At 43.2% G+C, this 20,830-nt stretch overlaps 1 long non-coding RNA gene across 1 annotated transcript in view; it reads left to right on the forward strand.

Moving 5' to 3' along the window:
- The window catches only part of LOC136649406 (uncharacterized), a 33,835-nt gene extending 16,050 nt beyond the window's left edge, over positions 1-17,785 (forward strand). Inside the window, exon 2 of the long non-coding RNA XR_010794396.1 lies at positions 16,662-17,785. This is a non-coding gene — a long non-coding RNA (uncharacterized lncRNA). The remainder of the gene's footprint in view (positions 1-16,661) is intronic.
- Positions 17,786-20,830: the final 3,045 nt, after the last annotated feature.

Genomic DNA, 20,830 nt, shown 5'->3' on the forward strand with positions numbered 1-20,830 from the left:
ACAATATTGTCAAGCCTGCCTCTTATCAGCAGTATAATGAATGCAACAGATAACCTTGTCATCCACTGATCAGGTATCCTAAGCAAGTTAACCACGCCATAAGCAAGTTAACCACGCCATAAGCAAGATTCAAAATACTCCCTTGAATTGATTTGATTTATTCTCTCACAATAGTTGGGTTTCACCTTTGCAACTACATTCATCTTACGCTGCATCAGTAACAATGGGAGAACAATTTATTCAGTGGGGCACGGATCCCAGGAAATTAACTGTCTACTGTTTACTATCTATAGGTAGGTTCACATAAGATGTTTTGCTCTATAGGTGAGCTGTCCCAGCTGTTACTGGACGTCTGCTTGCATGAATAAACTTAACAAACCAGATGATCATGTATACAGCCAGAAGCAACTCCTGTTACTCCCAACTCCTGTGGTCACCCAACAATATGTTTTCAGCTGCCACAATCCTGGAAACTGCTGCCAGCTGTACCCATTGTTTCCCAATTCACACAGCATGCATTCCAAGAACATGTACCTGGAAATTAAGACCTGCTAGTGAATAAAAAGGAAGCAACTTGTTTTTAGTGGTCCTATATTTATTGCATTCAAGAATCCAGAAACTACTGTTTAGTAGTTTAAATAGCAAATGCCTATATACACTGTCATACAAACTGAAAAGTTTTATTCTTTTGGTTTTTAAAAACAGGTTCAATATCTTTTTTACATTTTTAGCTTATAGAACAAGTTTAGATATTTAGAAAGTGCTTGTATTAGCATAAACGCTTTTATCAAAAACAGTGTAAGCTACATCTTTATTTGAGGATCGAAACAATGGCTGAGACAAGTTGCTGAACCACTGCTGTAATTGGATAAATTTCCCAATAATTCTGCGTGCTGTTGCCTTACAGCAATTCACTTAAACTGATCAGCTCTACTTACATTCCCTCTTCCCCAAGGAACCAATATGCTATGTTGGCAACCTTCAGTCTCGAAAGACTCTGGTATCACGCTCTGAATGGTGGTTCTGGAACAGCATCTAGTGTGGCTGAAAAGGCCGATTCGGGAGTGACAATCCCTTCCACACTGGGAGCAAGTGCAGTCTGTCCCTGGTCTGTCTCCCTGGCTATGGGCCTTCCTTCTTTGCCTCAGACTGTTGGCCAAGTATCTCTTCAAACTGGGAAAGGCCATGCTGCACAGCCTGCCTCCAAGTGGGCCGCTCAGAGGCCAGGGTTTCCCATTTGTTGAGGTCCACTCCTAAGGCCTTCAGATCCCTCTTGCAGATGTCCTTGTATCGCAGCTGTGGTCTACCTGTAGGGCGCTTTCCTTGCACGAGTTCTCCATAGAGGAGATCCTTTGGGATCCGGCCATCATTCATTCTCACAACATGACCGAGCCAACGCAGGCGTCTCTGTTTCAGCAGTGCATATATGCTAGGGATTCCAGCTCATTCCAGGACTGTGTTGTTTGGAACTTTGTCCTGCCAGGTGATGCCGAGGATGCATCGGAGGCAGCGCACGTGGAAAGCGTTCAGTTTCCTCTCCTGTTGTGAGCGAAGAGTCCATGACTCGCTGCAGTACAGAAGTGTACTCAGGACGCAAGCTCTGTAGACCTGGATCTTGGTATGTTCCATCAGCTTCTTGTTGGACAAGACTCTGAGTCTGGAAAATGTGGTAGTTGCTTTACCAATGCGTTTGTTTAGCTCGGTATCGAGAGAAAGTGTCAGAGATGGTTGAACCAAGGTACACAAAGTCATGGACAACCTCCAGTTCATGTGCGGAGATTGTAATGCAGGGAGGTGAGTCCACATCCTGAACCATGACCTGTGTTTTCTTCAGGCTGATTGTCAGTCCAAAATCTTGGCAGGCCTTGCTAAAACGATCCATGAGCTGCTGGAGATCTTTGGCAGAGTGGGTAGCGACAGCTGCATTATTGGCAAAGAGGAAGTCACGCAGACATTTCAGCTGGACTTTGGATTTTGCTCTCAGTCTGGAGAGCTTGAAGAGCTTTCCGTCTGATCTGGTCCGGAGATAGATGTCTTCTGTTGAAGTTCCAAAGGCCTGCTTCAGCAGGACAGCGAAGAAAATCCCAAACAAGGTTGGTGCAAGAACACAGCCCTGCTTCACTCCGCTTCGGATGTCAAAGGGGTCTGATGTGGAGCCATCGAAGACAACACTACCCTTCATGTCCTTGTGGAAAGATCTGATGATGCTGAGGAGCCTGGGTGGACATCCGATCTTGGGGAGAATCTTGAAGAGGCCGTCTCTGCTGACCAGGTCCAAAGCCTTCGTGAGATCTATGAAGGTGATAAAGAGTGGCTGTTGTTGTTCCCTGCATTTTTCCTGCAGTTGTCTACCATATCAGTGGTGGACCTGTTGGCTCGGAATCCACACTGCGATTCTGGATAGACGCTCTCTGCAAGTACCTGGAGCCTCTTTAGTGCAACTCGGGAAAACAGCTTTCCTACAACACTAAGGAGAGAGATGCTGCAGTAGTTGTTGCAATCACCCGTCACCTTTGTTCTTGTACAGCGTGATGTTGTTTGCATCCCTCATGTCTTGAGGTACTCCACCTTCTCTCCAGCAAAGACAGAGGATTTCATGCAGCTCAGTGACGATGATCTCTTTGCAGCACTTTAGGACTTCAGCAGGGATGTTGTCTTTTTCAGGTGCCTTGCCAGAGGCAAGGGAGTCCAGGGCCATGTGAAGTTCTTCTAGGGTTGGTTCACTGTCAAGTTCCTCCAGCACAGGCAGGCACTCAATGTTGTTCAGTGCTTCTTTGGTGACTACATTTTCTCTGGAATATAGCTCAGAGTAGTGCTGCACCCAGCATTCCATCTGCTGTGCCCGATCCTGGATGACCTCGCCTGCGGCAGACTTCAGAGGGCAGACTACATATGCTATGTATAACAAAGGAAATCAGAAAGATTATATTTTAAAGAGCCTACTAAAACCTTGCCCATGACTAACTGGAGAGAGACAACTTAAAAACCAGTCACACTCTTCCTTTGTTAACATGTACCTAATTCATTTCTGAAAACGCCCCTTTAAGACACACAAGTCCAAACCTCACTTCGCAATGTGGAATTGGTTGTATGGATCTCTAGATTCCAGCAGTACTATCCAGAAGGATGCTGGAGTAATCATGACCTCAGCTCCTCTTCTAGGAAACTTTAGCTACTTACTGACATTGGTCCCCCCTCACCCCCCAAAAAAAACTTTATGAGCAGTAGGTGTTGCTGTGTCATACTCTTGTAGTAATATTGCAAGATGAAACTTATCTGTGCAGGGTTAGGATTTACTGGATTTACTGATGAAATACAGTAAAACTTGTCTTCAGCAAACTAGGGCTATGGAATTATTAACAAATAAGCTCCTACTCACTAGTTATAAAGTGTGGTCTTTCTGCAAGTTGATATGGGTAGATGGGATTCATTAGCCTGGGAAGGCAGCTCATCTGAGAGAAGGAAATCTCTGATCCCAAACCTCCACTGCCTTGTGGCTACATCCAGTTATGGAAAAGGCTTCAGGAGTCAACCTCGAGGCAAAATTCGGAGCCGGAGTCCCTGAGGCAGTTCATGGCTGAACACAGTCACGTTCTGGCAATTCCTTCGACGCCACTGGAACCAACTGTATTGGCTTCTGCCTTTCCATTGGACCATTTCAGCGACATGGAGAGGGGGCATTTGCTGCATGGGTAACAGTCTACCCTCCATATCTACTTTACCCAGGCTTCGTGCACTGGAGAGGACACTCTGTTCCAGAATCACTTTTCAGAGTGTGATACCATAGTCTTCCAAGACTGAAGGATGCCAATGTACGGGCAGACCAGCTGGTGGATTGGCTACCCTTGTCAGTTTAAAACTGAAAACAGATTGCAAACAAATAATTAGGACTAATCACTATTTTTTTTAGTAAGGATATGGCATGATAAACATTTAAAGTATTTGAAATATTATGTTGAGTGTATTTGGCAAGACCTTATTAATCAGTGGAACTACTGGAAAATAGTAATTCACATTTGGTCCTTGTAGCATTCTGGGACTTTTAGACTAGTGTAGGAAAAAGAAGAGGACTCAATGTCTACTCTGCTTGCTTCAAAAAAAATGACAGTGTACTCTTTTCTCCTTGCACATCATTATAAAACCCTTTGTTGCTTTTCCCCACATATTACAGATCGACAAGCTTAACAGATATGTGCTCAAGACATGTGTGCTCAGACATGTGTGCTCAATATGCTCAGACATGTGCTCATGCACGCACACACATGGGGGGACTCTCCAACAAGTGGTACAGTACTTCATAGTACGGCAAGTGGTATTTGGCTCCACGGCTGTGATGGCCACGTGGCACTACCCTGTCTAGACCAACCTGTTGGAAGTAGAGAAGCTAGGGTGGCAGTGGGAAAGGTGCAGTTATACAACTGTCCAGTTCCTAAAAGAAGCATTGGTTGAGGGAGAAGGATGCAGAGTGAAGCTCCAACTTTGAGCAAGCCCCCACTCCTATGCCCAGCCACCATCTTTAATGGCAGTAATGGTACTTGTAAATGTGATACTTGCGAAAAACAAAACAGAAGATTTTTGGAAAAATCCAAAGTATGTAATAGGCATTCATTGCGTAAACTGAGCAGGTACCAAAAAGCATTTTGTAGAGGAGTAGGAGTGGCAGAACTTCAAGCTTCTCTTGATAGGGCTAATAAAAACACCTGTCTGAAAGCCTAAAGAGATACAGGTATAACCTAATTATCCACAGATTTTTTTTCATGGGAGGTTTTATCTCAAGGAGATGAGAAGGGTCATTTAAATTAAAGGAAAAAAGTTGTTTAACAATAGCCTCGTTAATGTGTGAGAGAGCAGCTGGCTGATAATCCATCAATCATTCTCTCTCCAGACACTTAGAACAGTTTACCTCCAAGGCAAGCGATTCCCCCCCTTCCCCCTGAATGATAATCACTTTGCATTCTTTCCCAGCGGTGCACTCTGGGTGAAAGGAGGGGTTGCTAGCTTGGAGTGAAGCCTTTCTAGAGAGGCTTTCTGGAGAGGATTGATGGATTGTTTGCCTAATGACTCTGTCTTACAGCACAAAGGCAAGGCTGTTTTTAAATCACCTAGCAAAGGGACATTGTTTTTTAAATGGATTTGTTTTAATGCGATTTTTGCCATCCACTTGAGTTCTGGAACCCTCTCAAATAACAAGACTCAACCTGTACTGCCAGTAAGAGGAAACAACACTGACCTAGTTGGACCAATGTTCAGACTCCGAGTAAGTCAACTTCACGAATGAGCAGCCTGGATTCCAATCTGGTCATTCTATTATGAATAACTGCTTTCAGGGTGGGCAAACATTTTGGTCAGAGAAAAAAAAGAATTAATTTACACTCCAAATTTGAATGAATTAACATAAATGAATATGTTAGAGATGAAACTTATAGGAATGAATTTTACTGAGCTTATTTATGAGCTCTATAATGAGAGAACTATAATTCAGGCATGTAGAACCACATGAGAACGTTAAACTGTTTGCCACACACTTCTTGCACAGTGAAAACATACCAACCAAGCCAGAGACACATGGAGAGGCAATGGGAGGGGGGTTCAGAGGCAATGGGGCAACTGTTCAGAGGCAATGGGGGGGGGGGTAAAATAATGTCCAGGGAAAAGTAGAAAACACATGGAGAGTATAAAAAGCCTTAATCTAAATTGGCCCACAGCTCCCGTCTGGCAGTTGCAAGCAACCATTGCAGGCCAGCATGGGCTCCAACAGTCTCAGATGGGCCAGACGCTCAGTGGAGACTGGAGGCTCCCTGTGGGCCAGATTGGGGGACCCCAAGGGCTGCAAATGGCTCTTGGACCTGAGTTTGCCCACGCTTGTGTTATACACAAACTATATTATGTAGTGGAAGTGGTAGTTTGCTCACTGCCTTCATTAATCTGAAGATTGCATTCTACAACATTATTGTTATAAAGAAGTTCTAGTGAAAAATTTCTATGATCCGGTCTGGATGGGCTTTTGTCTATACACCAGTATTTTGCTAAAACCCATCCCATCTAGTCTTTTAAGCAATTTAATCCCAGTGTCTTTAAAGACTCTGCAGGACAGGAAGTCTGGTCTAGAGGGTAGAGCCTCCATTTGCCTGAAGATAACATCCGCAGGTCGCCAGTTCGAGGCCACCGGCACCGTGAGACCTTGAAGCAGCTGACAAGCTGAGCCGAATTATTCCATCTGCTCTGAGCATGGGAGGATGGAAGCCAGAATGTTGCAACCAGATCAGAAAGAAACATCTGAATGTTGTGGTTTCTTGAAAGATAGAACCTTCTTTCAAATTGTAAAAATCCCTACGGGGATTTAATTAGCCGCCTATGTAAACCGCCTTGAATAAAGTCGGAGGAGAAATCTGAGGACCAAGAAAGGCAGTATAGAAATACCTGTATTATTATTATTATTATTATTATTATTATTAAAGCAGGACTATATGTTAGCCCTGTTTCTACTTAAATCTCTCACTGATGACATTAACTCTAAACCTAGTGAAGACACATTATAGAAAAAAGGAAAGCATACTCAAAGAAACCTTAAAAATGTTAAATGATTTTCCAGAGTGAGCCAAGAAGCACTCAGCAACGTTCACCATCACTAATTATTTAATGGAACTGTTTATATCTGAAAATGAACTGCCAAAAATCTGCCTAGTAGGACAAATTAACAGTCCAATCCTAGCCCCCACCATTGGCAATGCAGCCACATCAACAGGGCATTTGCTGCATCCAATGGAGGGGAAGGGCAAACAGGAGGCCTGGCACACACTAGCACCACCAAGACACACATGCTGGTGCCACTGGAATTCACCTCCTCTCACCCTGACACATCCCCATCCTCCTCATCCCACCCCCACTGCCAACTTACCAAAAGCAGCAGAGCCCCCAAAACCTACTGCTGCGCACGCCACACTTCTACCAAGGGCAGAAATGGCAGCCTGCATGGCAATTGGGTTGTCCAGTATCTTGAAAATATGATCAAGATCTGCATATTTTTTCTTCTGTTATTTGAAGCTAATGAGAAAAGTGTTCCTAAGTGTTCCATAAGTGTTCCTAATGTTCCTAAGTGAGAAACAGTGCTCATTTCTTGTCATGACTTGCTCAATGACATCACTCATGACTTGCTCAATGACATCACTTTCTGCTTAATGACATCGCTTCTGGCCCTCAGCAGGTATAATGATTTCTATTCGGCCCACTGTATGAAATGAATTTGATGTCCCTGGTTAAGAGAGTTATGAATGTTCTCAACAGTGCTATGAGAGTGACATTGACTGCCGGTTTGTTTCCATGCACAATTTACAGTGCTGGCACTTACCATTAATCCCCTAGCTGACTAGGAACCTAAGAACCTGGAAAAAAAAAATCTAGTGCTACATTACCTTCTCCTGCACCAGAGATATGCGTTGTAGAAATGGGAGGCAGAACTGCCCCACTGCTATCCTCTGAAAATCACCACAGCCTAACCCTGTGATTGTTGCCTTCATTCTGCCTGCTTACTTGGGTGCAAGCAGGCAGAACACATGTGCAATCACTGGCTTAGGTTGCAGCAATTTTCAGAGGACGACTGTGGGGCATGCCACCCCCAAACCACAAATCCCAGCCATTCACTAAGATTAAGGTTTCGCTTTATTACCTGTGTGCCCTCCCAGTCACAGGTGAGATGAATGGCAAATGAGGAAATGGTTTTACCATTGTTTTTTAGTTGTTGCCCCACCACCTAATTCTTCAGTCGCCCTGGAAATATGTAATAAGAGTGGGTATAAATTTATGACAACTGATTTGTTACTACTCATATCTGATCCCGGTGGATAACAATGCAATACCATTTAAGTTGGATTCTGCCAACAAGAGTGGTTCCTGAGCAGATGATAAATTTTACTTTTGGTTTACTATCTGTAGCAGTAGGTGCTCCTCTGTCTCAATTTTTTTTGTGGTTTTGCAAAAGTGATGGCAGAACCAAATAAACTTAATTAACCAACATAAAACTGGCACTTTTATACTAAGACTAACTTTATAATGTACATTCTATTTTCAGCTAGAAATCAGTGGCAGCCCCACGATGTGGAAGTCCTTCCCTTAGGAGGTGCAATGGATATACCCTCCTTACAGATTTGCTGCCATAAGGTGAAGGCCTGGCTTTTTTTATTTCCATAAACAACAGAAATAGCTCACTTTATTTTTCCAAGCCAATATGAATTTGCTCCTCCATTTTCAAACTCACTCATCCATCATTAAGGCTTTTTCCTCAGGCCTTCATAATTGTTTTATAAATCTGTCCCCGAAGACTTTGAGCTTTGATTTTCAGTCTGTGTTTTTGGTTGCACTATTTTATACTTGGTATTCTTAGGGTTTTACCACTGTATATTTTAACCGTTACCTTAAGTTGCTCTGAGTCTTAGTGAGAAGTATGGGAGATAAGTTTTTAAAAAAAATAAAAATACATGAATTTAATTGTTTGATTCCAGCAAAGAGAAACCTATGCTTTAACCTCCTGATTTCAGGAAAACTAAATAATTTACAAAACATGTTGAAATTCAATAGTTAGTAACTAAGGGCCCAATCCAATCCAACTTTCCAGCATTTATGCAGCTGCAATGTAGCCCCAAGGTAAGAGAACATTCACTTACACTGAGGAGGTCTCCATGACTACCCCCCCACCTCAGGATGCAGCACATGCCCTCTTGGCACAGCTGCATCTGTACTAGAAAGTTGGATGGGACTGGATTCTAAGCACGATATACCCAGTCTTATCCTTACCCAATTCCTCACCTTCCCACTCGGATGTAAATAAAACCAAAATTCAATTTTTGTTTATACTAGCTTCAAAAACTATTCTGTACTCCTGTGTGTGTGAGAGAGAGAGAGTGAGTACATACGTATGTGTGTACTCTGCTACTGAGGTTATATCCCATAGAAAAAAATATCTGAACTTCCTTCAGCAGGAAGTCTGTTACAAAAGGATATTCAGTACAGAATCCAACAGGTAATGAAATAGATTGGAAAGCAGAGCCATTATCCTCTGTTCCAAAAAAAAAAAAAAAAAAAAAAGGGTAGATACTGGTCCCAAGTCCATTCTGTGTTACATACAATGAATTCTGTATAGTAAGTCTCAGGAAGTTATCCTACAAGTGAAGATTCAAGTGGGTGGGGACTCAGATACAAAGTCAATGACACTAGCTATCTCGGTTGGCAATGACACTAGCTATCTCAGTTGGCGTAGGGAGATGTGAGATTCTGTGCTTCCTGCATCAATGTCCTGAGTTAACCCAAAGTCCTAGTTTCTATAGGTAACCGTAGCAACCTGAATTCTCTCAGAGAGGGACCTGTTCAGCTGGTTACAATACAAACACACACCACCTAAAAGCATATCCTGAGTCATCCAATGTCTTTTTAGCAAGTAAATAAGCATCCCATGTACAGAAGGAGAAAGCTGAATGTTTTTCCATTTTGTAAAATTGATAAATTAAAGCAAGAAGAAAAGTGGGGGTGGGGGATGAAATGAGGAGACCACAGCAATATGAACTCAAAGCAATATGATTGGTTACTTGGCAACCAGAAAGAGGTGTTTAGTGGAAAAAAAGAAAAGGTTACAATTATACAAGCAGCAGCTCTGGCAGCCCTCAGTATCCCTCAGCCTATAACAACTGCATCTGATCCAATCACTGGGAGTAAAAGCAGCCAGTCTATGGTGGTGCCACGTGCCATTCCAAAGAAGGAGCTGTTCCTTTAACTGCACACCAAGAAGGAATTCAGAGGGCACTGAATCTCTAGTCACATGTTATGACAGGAAGCCACACCCATCATTTTCTCCTCTGCCAGCCAGGTGGCAGAAGTACTGAAACACCACCTTCAAGTCTGGGCAATGAATCTTGGCTGCAATCCTAACCACACTTTCCTGAGAGTAAGCCCCATTGAACAAAATAGGACTTACTTCTGAGTAGACCTGGTTAGGACTGTGCCCTTGTCACCTTTTGTTGTGCGTTTTGTAGTGTGAAGGATGAACTTTGTTCAAGTGATTGGGGCCCTGTAGGTATTGATACAATATAATAGTCAGGACAAGCGAGTGTTTTTTTTAAGAGTTCACACTATACGCATTGCATAAGGTGTGCTCCTTATGCAAGTAGCCTTTGGTTTGAAATGCTGGCAACTGTCCTGGGTCAAGCATCAAGATAAAACAAACACAAACATTCCCCAACCTTTCCCCCCCCCCCAGAGTGCTTTGCAAACATGGCCATATGGGATTCCCCCCACCAGAAATAGATGAAAGAATTAAACACACTTTTCTTTTTGGGGAGGAGGGGCTGGTGGTAATAAATACACTTTAAAAATGGTAATACATAACACTTAAAATATATCATGCAGAAAGTAACGCCACAGATGCTTTCTGCAAGTGTGGTTCCTTTAAATCTAAGACTGAAACTAGGCACTGTTAACCCTCCAGAGTTCACACCTCTCTGCCTGGAGTTGAGTACCAAACAGATGAAAATAAGTCTAATTTTGCATGAGGGAATCCACCCTAAGAAATGTGTACTGATTCTTCCTACTTACGACTTACAATTTTACTCCTGAATGGCATGCAGTCTTGCGTGACAAGCACAAGCACAAGAACCAAATAATCCTTAGAGCACAGGGCACAAAGCTTCTTTCTGAGAAACACGGTACACGATAAGGCCGGGAATATTGTTCTGCTTACAAATGGACAAGGCAGTCAGTCATGATAAGGAGACAGATACGTGTAAACTTTGCCCCCACCCTCCCAACATTTTAAACTGGCCTTCTACAGGCAACGCCGATGTGCATGCTACTCTGATCAAACCTCCTACATGACCACAAAGACCAAGCAAATTTCCCCCAGAGCTGTCATGCAGCTCTGGAACATCACGTAGGAAGCAGCAGCATGAATACAGTTAAACACTATAAAGAGGAGGAGAAGAAAAAAAAAACTAATTTCAGAACTGAAAGTACCACCTCCCAGTACTGCATAAAAAAAAATACTTGACTTTCTATTGCCATAGTAACATCCTCCCCCCCCCCCCCCCGCTTTTCACATGATTTGTTTTTGATTCCTCTGGCTTTGTTGTTTGTCCTGAGGAAGAAAAATTGGCGAAGGCTGAAGTGCAGGTCACTGTGGGACACATAAGAGACATCAGCAAAGCAAGTGTTTGCTTGTCAGGAGTAGCTGCTTAGAGGCAAGGCCCCTTCTCTGTAACAGAACGGCAGTGTTGCCTATGGCCAACCTGCATACACATATTTTTATATCCAAAATGTTAAGGCGAAAGGAGCCAAGAACAAAATTACTGTGAACATGAATGGGGAAAGGGTGGTAGTTCCCACCCCACTGAAGTGAAGTGGCCAACTTTTCAGCATCAGGGCTCCTGTCCTTAGGGGACCTGAACAGGATGCTGTTAATATCATCAGATATCACAGGGCTGTGGGAGTCTGAAACTTGCACCTGCCAAAATGACTTCCTCCAGGCAACTGCTAAAAGGTACAGCAGCCCCAATGCACAAAGGCTGCCCAAGCCTGGTCTCAAATGCAACAATGAAACATTTAGCCATGGCTTCTCTTATCCTGGCAGGGGTTACATAGAAGATTTTCCAATTCCATAGCATGAAATGCTTCACCAGACACATTTAAACCTTCCGCAATAAAAAAACAAAAATTTCCAGAAGAACAGGCAAGGACTTAAAGAAAGTCATTTTTCTTGTCGTACAACTTGTTTTGTTATTTTATTTATTTTTCACCTTTTTATACTGACTTACCTCTAGGGAGCTAAGGGTGGAATACATACTTCCATCCCTCCTATTGCCCTCACAACAACCCTGTGAGGCAGGTTAGAGATGAGGACTGACCCGAGGTCATCAAGGAAGTTTCATGGCTGAGTGGAGATTTTAAACTGGATCTTCCAGGTGTAAGGTTAACTCCCAAATCACTACACCAGTGTTTCTCAAACTGTGAGTCGGGACTCAATTTCTGGTGGGTCCCACAGAGCCTCCTATGTGAACACATGGGTGACAGTCAGATAACTAATTGCCTCAAGCCCTGAGGTTATTCAAAAATCATACAGCTGCTAACTGCTCTGCAAAGAGCTGAGCTTCTGCAGTTTACAAGTGTTTGTAAATAAATGGAGATAAATGTTTCAGGGTCTTTTCTCTTGTCCGTCCTCCCAAGTCCACCAGTGACAGGCAGTGGCTGCAGGTGAAGGCTGGGTCACGTGACGAGACCCCCGCCCCCAATCCTTCAGGTTATTCTTTAGGGCTGCCTCAATGGTTTTTTTTTTTTTTTTTTTTTAAATAAATAAATAAATAAATAATTGCCTGTAAAAGAATAACTTCTACATCACCTTTTTAAAGACTTGTAAAGCTAGGTAGATCCCAATATGGTGCCATTTTAAAAAATGGGTCCTGGCACTACAAAATTTGAGAAGCACTGCACTGCACCAACCCAACATGAAATGCTCCTGTAGCAGTTGCTTACCAAATTCCTATTCCCTACTTGCATTTCACATAAATTTGGTTTATTGTAGGATGTATTTGATGACGTGGTAATTCTGCAAAGGATGTTTGCATGCAGTGTTCTCTGCCTTAGAGCATGCAGCTTCTCTTTGGAGAATCCTCCACTCTTGAATGCTTAAGATAATTTTTACAAAGCACCAAGGAGCCTACTTGAGAACTTGTTTACATGAGCATTTTGAATAATCCCTTGGTTTCAGCCTCTGCTTTCCTTACATAACAACAACAACAACAACTAGGTAGGATTACTCCTCTGACTTTATTCAAGGCGGTTTACATAGGCAGGCATTTCTAAATCCCTCAAGGAGATTTTTACAATCATAGAGGTTCTCTCTTTCAAGAACCAACAACATTTCAGAATGGATCTTCCTGGTCTGGTCTCACTTCTGGCCTCCAGTTCTCCCATGCAGGCTGACAAGCAGCTCCATCTCTCACATGGAGGGCAGCCAAGATGCTTCTCGCTCACACCAAGAGCAGGTGGAATCACTCAGCTGGGCTTGTCAGCTACTTCAAGGTCTCACCATTCTCAGCCGTTCAGGGAGCTGCCGGTATCCTCAAACTGGGGACCTTCTGATGTTATCTTCAGGCTAACAGAGGCTCTACCCTCTAAACCAGATCTCCTGCCCTGATGAGAGACTGACCACCCTAAAAAGCAAGCTTATGGCCCCTGCATCAATAGAAATATTGTACAGATAAGGAAACATGCGTATGTGGATGATGATTATTACTTACTAGAGAATTTCTTTAAGCCTGTACATCTAAAACCTCATTTAAGTTCCAGAGGTGCCAAGCAGCATTCCAAAACATGAGACAAATTTAGTGATATTCTTAGACCATCCATTAAATAACTCATCAAATTAAACAAAACAATGTATTTAAACAAAACAAAACAAAACAATATATAGGATACGGTAACAAGAGGCCTGTAGTAAAACTGTAACGATTACTGGGAAGTTGTATAACTCGAACACAGCCAGTTAATGTAATTTATTCTTCAAAGTATGATTCCACAGAGCTCCCATGGTTTTGTTTTTTTAAAAATGCTGTAACATTTGATAAATGCCAGCTTTGCAGCTCTCTTCCTGTTCCATCTCTGTAAGCCGACTGTTTCACAAACACAGACCATTTTTATTTTGGGGGGAAAGAAAAAAACTTCCAGGTGCCATTCACTTGCACAATCTTAATATGGAGATTTTGAGAATCACATCTTTCAGAATTATAGATGGTCAGTGCTACCACCAGAAACATTACTAGTAGATCATTCTGAAAATCTATAGTGGTTTAAAAATTCCATAAAGTCTCTAGATGAGCTCCCACTTTCAATTAGGTTTCCTTGCAAAGATTTAACCAACTTCACTATTAACTGTGAAGTACTGTGAATAGCAAGCAATTATTCTCAAAACTAGGAAGGCAGATGTGAGAATAAAAATGTGTCACTTAATAGTAGTGCCTTTGGAAATTTTTTTCCTCTTAGTTTTATTCTCTCACAATGCATTTTGCTAGCAGTTAAGCAAGAAATCAGCCATCCAGAAATGATTTTTTTTAAAGGAACCACGAATATTAAAAATGAAAGTAAGACGTATGCATATTCTCTCAGTTCAATGCAGGGCTCCTTCTGCAACCCTTCTAACCCATTCTCAGATATCTAGAATCATTAGCATGATAATTTTGTAGAACTGAACATTTAACAACCAGTTTGCACAAATAGCTACACAGAAAATTTTCATTAAAATAAAAAAGTCAAATCTACTTCATGACACGTGAAACAACACCAACAAAATAAAATGACCTTTGAATTCTTTGCTGGATTGTGATCAACATGACTAAAGCTGCAAACCTAGTCATACTTACTAGCAATAAGCTTACTGAAAATAATGGAACTTATTTCCAAGTATACATGGATCAGATTGCACCGCAACTATTTCCCTGAAATTAAGTGGACTTATCAGTCTTTACATTTGGGTGGAGTGCACGATAAAAAAAAAATCTGTAACATCAACATTAAAAATTCTAATATTTTCTCTGTTTTATAATGTCTAAGTACTAATTACTTCTTCAAAATGTGGCATTTTATATGCAGTAATGCTTTATTTCTCATAAACACATTCCTGTGATCAGAAACTCAGTACTGTCAAGTAATCTCAGAAAGGACTAACCCAGTGGTCCCCATTTTAGCACCAGGACCCTCTTTTTAATCGCAGGGGTTCCCAAAATGTGCATTACAACACCTTAGGGCATCACAGCACACTCACAGAGCACCACAGCTTGTCCCCAGTGGCTCCTCCTAGCCTGGGTGCTACCATCTTGCATTTCACAATATTTCACAAGATTTAAGATGGTGGCACCTGGCTGAGCCAAGAAGAAGAGGCTGCAGGGGCGCCATGACCCAGGTAAGTTTAAGAACCACTGCCCTAACAGGACCCACCTAGTTTTACGAGACTTTAAAAAACGTTTCACCTTACCAGCTATTCAAGCCTCTATTTTTATCCTTTCTATTATTGGGGAGGGGGGGAGAACTGCCTTCTGAAGCATTTATTGAACTCCACGTACATTGAATCAAGATCATTCTGATGGCCTTGTGTTCTCCTTTGCCTGGCCTTCGATAAGAACTGAGGCACAGTCACCTACTCACAAGTTAAACTTGCACTGCTTCATTTGGGTTTCCGCAGGGGTCAATACATTTTCTTCGTCAGCTACAAGTTTGACAGTTTTGTGAAGAACCAAAAATCAGGTCACGACCCATAATTTCAGAACTGCTGGACTAACCTAACGTACTCTTCAAAAACTGAGTCATACTGAAGGTAGCAGAGCCTGCCTATACCATCCCACATAGGGGCTGTTGCTCTTATCTCCCTTTTTCTGTTTTTGTTATTATCACGAGCCCCTTTAGTACAGGAAATCATTTCTCATTCCTTTCACTATACCTTTCGTGGTGACTGGAGCTAGGCGGTTTTGGTTCTGTTGAACCGCTGCTTCGGTGACTGCATTGGCTGCCAATTCCTTTCCAGGCCCAGTTCAAGGTGCTGGTTTTGACCTTTAAAGCCTTTCAAGGTTTGGGGCCAGGTTACCTGAGGGACTGCCTTCTCCCATATATTCTGGCCCACCCTCTAAGGTCATCCTGCAAGTGCAGCCTTTCTTCCAAATTATGGGGACGGCGGCACAGGAGCAAGCCTTCTCAGTAGTGGTGCCACAGTTATGGAACTCCCTACCAGGGGAATTAAGATCTTCCCCCTCCCGCATGGCATTTCGGCAAGGGCTTAAACCATTTTTGTTTTGCATTTCGGATGTATACCTCCTGTACTTCTATAGCAGTTCCTTGAATATTTTTGACCTCTCCCAATTAGTGTTCCCCCCCATTGTATTTCCAATTTATTTTCTATTGTTATATTGTATTTTCTATTTTTTATTCTATTGTATATTGTATTTTTTTTTCCAATCTATAAATTGTAAGCCACCTTGGGCATCTGCTTTCAGCAGATGAAAGGCAAGGTAGAAATCTTTTAAATAAATGGTTTTAATAATTTTTTGTTGTTGTTGAAAAATGATATGCAAGTAATCGAGTGGGCTGATCTTCTGGTGGAATGATCTGTCAGTGGCAACTGCCTTACAGCAGTTGCAAAAGCCTCTCCAGCAATGCACAAAGGCCACAGCTGTCTTGTTCCGAACCAGTCTGCCCAGCCAGATAAGTCAGTGTGGAAGGCAAGCCAGGCCGGTGGGGGGGGGGAGCAGCAATAAAGGCAGGGAGGAGAGTTGATTGGGTTGAGGAAGGGGGTATATTCAGGTGCTGCAGCAGCGGTTGAATCCTAACTCCCTTCCCTGATCCCACAGCATGGATCCACATGGACCTGTGCCTGCGATTTCACTGGCGCAGGTCTGAGTAGACCCCTGTATGCTATGGAGGCTTACTCTGGGGTAAAGGAACAAATGTTCCCAGAGAAGACCCCTATACTATACTCCTGCAGGCTGCAGCACAAGCCATTTTGACACAGCTGCATTGGCAGGTGGGGGGGCAGAAGGAGGATAGGATTGGGCTGTAAATTATATAAATATATGGGGTGTGTTTCCTTCCTTATGCTGGCTGAGGAGATAGAATAATCTTTCCATTGTTTTCTCCAGGAAAATTAAAGTTTTTATTGCATCTGAAGACTCTACCATATCTGTGAAGTCAGTGTTGTGATGCCACAATAAACAACAATCTGATCACTATCAAATGAAGTCTACAGCCTACAAGACCTCAATCCTCAATCAAAAAGATTGGCAAGTTAGTAAGAAAAGACCTATGTGCTACTATGGACCAACAGTATTATTTCAGGATTCTCTTCCATTAGTCAAATATTTGAGGAAAATGGAGGAAAAGCAGTGTAGAAGTCAACAAAATGTATAATCATATCAATGGTGAATCCAGCTCTAACATCCAGAACAAGCATGCAAAGCTCCATGTGGAAATCAGGATTTCTCACAGATTTAGTGCACATCTGGATGCAAAACCCACTTGGGTTTCCCTATCCATGAATTTCCATGGAATAAGCCAAGAATAAACCAAGAAATCTGTGGGTTTGGAACACATAATTGGAACACTCATGCAGATATCCAACACCTGTGAGTTTTGAGTCCTCAGAAGAGGTGAAACTGTCTTCCAGGTAGGTTTCCAGGACCAGGAAGTTTACCACCTTCAAAGGGCAAGTCCTCCGGATAACTTTCAGCAAGCGATCAGAAGACAGCGGAACGATTAACAGAGCCAGAGGAGGGACTAGTCTAGCTTTTTACACAGATAAACCCCTTGTGAGCCTGCAAATCTCTTGTGGGCTGAAACTCACAGACGCAATTTCCTACAAAATAACTGTACATTTTGTCTGGGTCAAAGTCTGTGTTGCAAGCTCTGAAAAGTCAGAGAAATTAACTTTAAAAAAGCCAAGCCATAGAAACGAAACTTTTTTTGTTAAAGATTTTGTGCCATAATCAACTACAGTTACCTAAACCAGTACGTAATGCAGTACCATTATCGTTAGAGTATGTTTTTCTTAACATGTTGCACCTTGCTATGGAGAGCTATTTTAACAATTATTCAAAAACTCTGTAAAAGTATTCAACTGCTTGCAAATGCAGATACACGAACTGTTAATTTCATCCAGGAAGAAACTATAGTCATCTTTCTCCCTCAGAATTTAATGAAAACAGTGTGGTGTCAAATTTCAGATGAATGCAATTTTTTTTTCTTCCAGTAAAATTAATCTGCAAAAGCCAGAACTTTCAGCTGGCAAAGTTCAGACAAATTTCAGTTGGTCTCTACAAACTGCGCTAGAAAGTAATCAGATGACGCATTTAGCAAAAACACAGGATACCCAGGATAGTCTTAAACCAGCCCAACCATTATTATTGCAGCAATTAAAAATTATTAGATTTGCTCTTTATCCTCTAAACCCCACATAAGAGATCCAAGTCAAGTAAAAATGACACATGGGACTCCTCCTGCCTGACAGAGTTCTGTTCAGAGGCATAAGGCATCAGGTCAGCCAAGTATGTGCTCTCAGACGGTCCATGCCCATGAAAGCCCACATGGTTGCACAACGCTTGATCTCTCAGTACCAGTGACAGTACCCAGTATACCACTAAGAGCAGGCAGGTGTATTCCAGAGTTCCCAGCAACCTGGTGCCAGCACTCATTCTGCTTCATTGTAAAGCTTGCTTATGCCTTCTGTTAGGGACAAAAATTGGCTGGTCTACAACGTGTTTTGTTGTTTTTATTTCAACAGGCTATTTCCCCTCTAGAAATATTTTTCATGCATCTCTTATTTGCACAAAACAGCCATCTAGTCTTCGGTGCAGCATCTAGCTCAGAAAATATATTGGGAGGCAGCAAATGGGCACAATGCATTGTGGGGGGAAACTGGATAGATTGTCTTAGATGACAGATTTGTGAAGGTGAAAACACACACACATACCCAGAGTGTATTTTACATTAATGCTCACATCCTAAAAATATTTTCATCCTATTGATTTTGTTGATGATAACTTTCAAGTAAGTATACCTGTACTGAGAATGGCAGGCTTATTTTAACCCATTTTTGCCTGGCCCACCGGTGTACACATTTGATTCCTGTTGTGTATATGCAATGTTGGAAAGAAATGGCTTAATTCCAAGCTTATGATTCAGCAGTGGAGCAGGGCACACAACTTGCAGAGAGCAAGGCACTGACTTTCCTCCCTTGCACAAGACTAAACTGTTCTTTCCCAGTATTTGGGCAGCTTTGTTTATATAAATGTGCATCTCCAAACCTCCCAAAATAGGGAGTGCATTGAAAATAAGGCTGCAATCCTGTAACACTTACTGAAAAACAGTGGGACTAAATTTAAGCACATATGCATAGAATAAGGCAGTGTTTCTCAAACTGTGGGTCAGAACCCACTAGGTGGGTCATGAACCAGTTTCAGGTGGGTCCTCATTCATTTCAATATTTTATTTTTAATATATTAGACTTGGTGCAATCATGGTGTGCGATTGCAATTGGGGAAATGTTACAGATTTGTTGTAACAGGCTACTATGTATATGCTTTTAACAATGAGAGTCAAAGGGGCTTAGTCATGGGTATGTGTCAGTAGGATTCAGCCTAAGGGCTTACTCATGGGTATGTGTCAGTAGGCTTGCAAAAAATTCTCCTGCTTGATGATGTCACTTCTGGTGGGTCCTGACTGATTCTCATTCTAAAAAGTGGCTCCCAGTGCTAAAAGGGTGAGAACCACTGAAATAAGGCTGTCAGCTTTAGGTATGTCAATTGCCCCCAAGTCTAAGCACTCTCCCTCCTTCAGTAAGGGGTAGTCATTTTTTGTCTCATGCATAAAAACTATGCATGGGACAAACAAAACTACGGAGGATGTCCCACTATCATAGGATGTCTGACTGTCTTTCCCTCCCCCTCCAATCACTGAATAACTGCAGCAAGTTATTGACTAGTGCATGCAATGCTGCTCGGCAGGAAGCAGAGCCCTGGAGCTCAGCATACATGCAGCCCTCTGGCTGGCCGGCTGAACTTCGGAAGTGGGTGGCGCTCGCACGCCTCTTGAACCGGTGACACGATTTGCATCATCAGCGCTGTCATTGCTGGGCAACCGCACCAGAGAACAGAAGGTTTGCCGGCGCTTGCCTGTGTGTGTGCGTTTTTCATTCCCCCAGCAGGATGGCTCGGCCGTGCAGCCGCCCATCTCTCTCTTAACTGGGTCACTCCTTGCCCGGGCCAGGTTGCAACACGCAGCTCCACAATCAATCTCACCCCCCCCCCATCCCGGTCCCCCAGCAGGATCACTCTCTGCAGCCACCGGTGCTGACACTCAGCTACGCCAAAAGGCAGCAACAGCCTGGGAGAAGCCACGAAACGCTAGGAAATCACTGCGCCTGCTTGCTTGCTTTCATGGCATCTGTTCTTGTGCTGCAAAGGCAAGCCCGGGCTCCGGCAGCCGCAGTCATGCCCCATGCGGAAGATCCTTTATCTCAGCCACCGAGGCGCCTGCAAAGCGCACTGAAGCCCCAGATCTTCCTAACCACCACCACCACTGCGTCGCGATGCAAAAGTGCCAGCTCCCTTCCCACTGATCCCGACCTCGCCCTGGATCGCCTTACCTCCCCGGGCGTCTTTCCTGCTCAGCATCGCGTTGCATTTGACTAGAGATGAGAGAAATCGCCGTTCTCCAGCGCCTGGGACTGTCATCATCCCTGCATCTCCTCCGGCACTAAGTGTTAAGTCACAGGTAGGGGTTCTTCCCCCCCCCCCTTTCCATCATCAAATCCTGCAGCCACTTCTGTGCGGACCAGCTTCCTCCAGCACCCACTTTCTGCACCGAGATCTCCAGCTGACTCCTTCAAATGCAGCGCAGGGATCGTTTCCTTTACTTGGCTCTTGCTCTCCTCTTAGCTGGTTCCCTCCTCTGACCCGCATGCAAATTGCGTGCAAGGCTGAATGGGAGCACGTTTTCTCTGCCACTGCTGGCTGTGTTCGTGCCTGTCCTTTTTTCCAAGCGTGGCCATGCCGGCCAGCCAGCACACGATGGCCCCACAGAGCGCAAGAACTTCCTGTCTCCCACCATTCTCCAAGCGTGCTCGTTTCAGGAATGAAAAAGCCTTGCGGAGGCTGCCGAGTCCTGCCATTGGCTGGGCCCGATACACCTCTGCCTATTTATTGGCTAAGAAGAAAGTGAAAAAAGCTGCTATTTGTACTTGGGCCTGTAAACAAACTTGGAAATTTTATTTGCACAGGCGTCCAGACATTATGTTGCTGCGCTTAGTCCTTGG

This window comes from Tiliqua scincoides, chromosome 4 (assembly GCF_035046505.1).
Source record: "Tiliqua scincoides isolate rTilSci1 chromosome 4, rTilSci1.hap2, whole genome shotgun sequence".
Classification (NCBI taxonomy): domain Eukaryota; kingdom Metazoa; phylum Chordata; class Lepidosauria; order Squamata; family Scincidae; genus Tiliqua; species Tiliqua scincoides.